A 4,622-nucleotide genomic window follows, 5' to 3' on the forward strand; every position below is an offset into this window, starting at 1 on the left:
GGTACAGCCACTAATACAAGACCAAGGGCATGCCAATATCTAGATCTTTACTAGAAGATAAGTGCAATTTGCCATATTAAAACGGACACAAGTATATCTACTTGATGAGATAGAAGTTCACAGCCACCCACTATCAAAATCTTGGGGGTGATACTACATTTTGTACACCTACACAGAATGATAATGAAGAGAGCCACCTTTATTGCTGCGTTGATATTGTCCGCTCTTCACCCAAAGAGCAGCTCTTATTCCACAACTATCCCTTCCGCTCCCTCCATGACACACATACCTGGCACAATTTTTCCTTCACCATTGGCATCAACCATCCATCCCCTCCATCCTTCTGGAATCATTCACCTGATTCCACCTCATGCATGTGGAAAAACCACCCTCCCCAGAAGCATCTCGTTGCTGTCATGCATGTCAAAAAATCCATGCGACAACAGAGCTCCTGCCATCATACAAGTCGATGATGATTTGCACCCCTGTGCCACTCCAAGCCGAAGGCAAGCCTAAACACTCTACATAGACTTATCCGCCTCATGCAGTAAGCAGTGAGGTCACCTGCCAGGTATATTTACATGTTTGCAGATACTTGACCCTGCAGTAAGTTAATATGTTGACTAAGTTTTACATATTCCCCCTGACTATACTCATCCCCTACGCGCGCACATACATTTAGAAAACCTACTTAACTAAGCTGCAACTTCTTCTATTGCTCCACATCAGAGCATTAACTCTATCTGTAACTCAAGATGGGTCCAATTTCAACATCCTTCGCAGGTTCATTGTTGCAATGGCCACATCCAACTCCCCTTCCGCATGGTGAGATTCAGAGGCAGAAAATGTGGATCTTGACCCTACGGGCTTTGTTATGTTACTCTTTTGTCCCTCTCCAACCGAAGGAGAGCCATGCATCTCTTGGCCGAGGAGTGAGAACTTTGGAAGAGGCAGGGAGCTAGGTGCTGTTGAAGCACAATATGCAGGCCCAGCCCACCTTTCAGGGAGCGACAGAGAAGCAGTTCTGGTGATCACATTCCCTTGATTGCTTGGAATCTGTAACACCTGGCTGATGTTCGACAATTTGAGGGTCCGTTGATGCCCGCCTTAGCCTTGACAGGCCACCCTCCACTGCATGTATTCTGGAGGCTTGATTTGGGAGCACCGCCTTGGGGCTGACACTCTCGGCTGCATGCGTAGTTCTGAGGCTCTGCTCAGCGTGGATTCCAAGCACTGGCACTTGATTCAGCCCTTTTGATAGCATCAAAATGTCGTCACAACTCCTCCTAGGCCTGACCATACTCCCATTCTTATTCTTCCGGTCCAAGGGAGCATTTTGGACTATTTTGCAAGGTTTGGTTCCATTGGCCTTGGTACCCAACCTTGACTCAGACACCAGAGTGGGCGATTCGGTCACATCAGATACGGTGTGAAACCAGGTAGCCGACTCATTGGCTGCTTCATAACCATTTGGACATTGCAAGATAGTAAACGACGGAGCATCTGACATAGGCATTGCAAAGAGGGCGGCATCTTCTTGTGAATCCCACAGCCTTTTGGGCTTGGGTTTTCTTTGATCCACCTCCCTCTGCAAAGGGTACAAATTAATGCTACTTCTTGCTCTATGCGGATAACACGGTCTAGCTCCATGACAAGAGGCAAAGCTAGGTCTTGCTTGATCCAAAGACAGTTTCTCACGAGTCACGAAGACAGTTTCTCTCTCTCTCTCTCTCTCTCTCTCTCTCTCTCTCTCTCTCTCTCTCAACACACACACACACACACACACACACACACACACACACAGTACAGTGTACACACAGATGACTCCCTATGTATGTGTGCGTGCACGGAACAGGAACGAGTCCTGCATTTAGTGCTTCATTTCTGTGCTGACGATGATAAGGCTCCGTCAGCTCTGAAAACGAGGGGCACCAGAGGACACTGCCACATACGTGAAAATTGTTCTCTCCCTCTCTCTCTCTCTCTCTCTCTCTCTCTCTCTCTCTCTCTCTCTCAATGACACAGACACAAAGTCTGTCTGCTGAACGCAGTGCTGCAGGATTGAGGCTCACGAGTTCACTTGCAACGAAACGCTCAAAAAAAATAATGGTCATCCACGTGGATGCCATCCGTTAAAGGGCACCTAAGCTGACCCAATACTAGGGCCCAAGGCTAGAAAAATACATTTTTCCTAACTGAACAAAATAAGGGGAAACTTGAAATTCTCTTGGTTTTTAGGTCAAAATTTGAAGCTTTTGCCGGTAATTACACTAAAACTTGTGTAAATTTGCCGGTTTTCTTAAAGGCAAGCTCAAAATCTAACCGGGATTTTATAATTTCAGCCGGTTAAAATACACTAGACCTTGGTTTTTTTCTAACACTGCTAGGGCCTTTCTTTAGCAAGCCAAAAATGATTCTTCACATTCACCAACACCTTAAACGCAAAAAACAACATAGTAGAGGGTAGTAGGGGGTACCCAATCGTTTTTAATCAAAAAATTTGAAGAATCTAAAAAGATGTATGAGCCTTCAGATGCGAGAGAAGAAAAGGCACACCAGGTGGAAACCATACCTCTCTTTCCTTTTTCTCTCCCTCTCTCTCGTGCACGCGTCAGGTTACCTGCGACTCGCGAGAGTGGTCACTTAGACTCTCTCTCTCTCTCTCTGGATGCGCAACTTGCAAGTGGCTCGTATTTTCTCTCTCTCTCTCTCTCTCTCTCTCTCTCTCTCTCTCTCTCTCTCTCTCTCTCTGTGCGCTGTCCAGGGTTGCCCTCTCTCGTCGTCCAAGGCAGAAGCAATGCCCTCGCTGCCTGGAGAGCACTCATCTCATCTCTCTCTCTCTCTCTCTCTCTCTCTCTCTCTCTCTCTCTCTCTCTCTCTCTCTCTCTCAGTGCAACCGTTTTTTGACCTAGTAGACAGCAGTCCACTCTTTTGATCATAACTTCTTCATCCGAACTCCGATTTGGGTGATCTATAGCCTCAATCGAAGAGCACGAAGTCCTCTACGCATTGATGTAAAGACAGAAATTTTCAGAGTTATGGAAGGCGTTTTTGTAGCAGCATTTCCGAAATGAACAAGTTCAACAAAATTGATTCTCATCTCCTATTTTACATACAATGTCTTCCGGCACTCGCAAGGGTTCTTCTTCTTCAACAAGGTCCACAACCATTGTGGAAAATGATCCAAAATATCCTAAGTGTGGAGATAGCAACACAACCACCCAACCAACGACATCGGAAACCATGATCATGGCGTACTTGGTATCATTGCAAGAGACCGTAAACAAACAAGGCGAAGACTTACGAGCACTTGCAATGGAGAATGGCACACTAAGGGTACTTGTGGTTGAGAATGAGAATCTCAAGAGGACACTTGAGATGCAAACAACACGTTTGATGCAACTTGAAGAGGAAGTCAAGGAATGTAAACGCTCTCTTGTGGACTTGAATGCTTTGAAGGAGCGGATGAGCAAAGTAGAGCATGACCATGTATTGAAAGCGGAGAAATTTGACACTATGAGCTGGGATGTATGCGACATGAAAAATGTATGCACAAACAAGTCTTGGGCTGATGTATGTGGTAGCAATGTGGTTTCTAATTCCTCACTCATGCAAGCTATGGTTCAAACAAAGAATGTTGAGAATGTGGATGTGGAGGAGTTGAAGGAACGGGAGCGATGTTCCAAGAACATTTTTATTCGTGGAATTCCCGAAGAGAAGTTAGAGACACCTCCTTCTCTTGCCATTGTTATTGAAGATTTCTTCAAAACCCACTTTGGCATGTCCGGAGTTATGGTCTATGGAGCACATAGAGTGGGGAAGCAAGGAGCTCCTCGCTCGGGAGAACGGCCAATTGTATGCACCATGCCAGATGAGACCAAGCGAAAGATTATCCTTGATAATAGTTGGATCTATTTGAGGGATACAAAATGTTTTGTATGTGAAGATCGCACTATTAAGAAACAAAATATGCGTCGCAAGGCATATGAGAAAAAGAATAATAAAAACAAGGAGATCTCTCATGAAGAAAATGTGCCCAAGGAGGAGGCAAGTCTCTCAAGAAAATAGGGATGCGTGACCTATGAGACCGAGTTACAATTGAAAATATGCTTTTGGAATTGTAATGGATACCCATGGAATGCGGGGGTTGGCATTGATGAACTAACAAGCAAAGCCGATGTTGTACTTCTTGTTGAAACTTGGGAGCATGATACACAAAGGATTAACGGCTTGGAGGATTACAATGTACATTCATTGATGTGGTCAAAGAATCTCAAGCAACGAAGAGGACAAGGAGGGTTAGCATGTATGGTTAAGAAAGGATTGGAAGATTTTGTATCAATTGTGAAAGATGACAAGTACAAACGTTATGTATGGCTGAAAATTATGACACCAAAAAGAGTACCCATTTTTGTAGCCGGTTGTTACATTCCTCATCATGATTCTCCCTTTTATGCTTGCATGGATAGAGATCAACCATTTTGTGATTTGGAAGAGGACATTGCTTATTTCAAAGGTGAAGGTGATGTTATTGTATTTGGGGATATGAATGCTCGTACAAAAACATTGCAACATGATACTCAACAATTTGATATGCCATACATTTCAAGGGAGTTGGAGGA

At 44.5% G+C, this 4,622-nt stretch overlaps 1 pseudogene; it reads right to left on the bottom strand.

Moving 5' to 3' along the window:
- Positions 1-518: 518 nt before the first annotated feature.
- Positions 519-1,525, bottom strand: LOC147463606 (uncharacterized; annotated as a pseudogene).
- Positions 1,526-4,622: the final 3,097 nt, after the last annotated feature.

The sequence above is a fragment of the Adiantum capillus-veneris genome, chromosome 2, assembly GCF_014529385.1.
Source record: "Adiantum capillus-veneris isolate H3 chromosome 2, ASM1452938v2, whole genome shotgun sequence".
In the NCBI taxonomy this organism is placed as follows: domain Eukaryota; kingdom Viridiplantae; phylum Streptophyta; class Polypodiopsida; order Polypodiales; family Pteridaceae; genus Adiantum; species Adiantum capillus-veneris.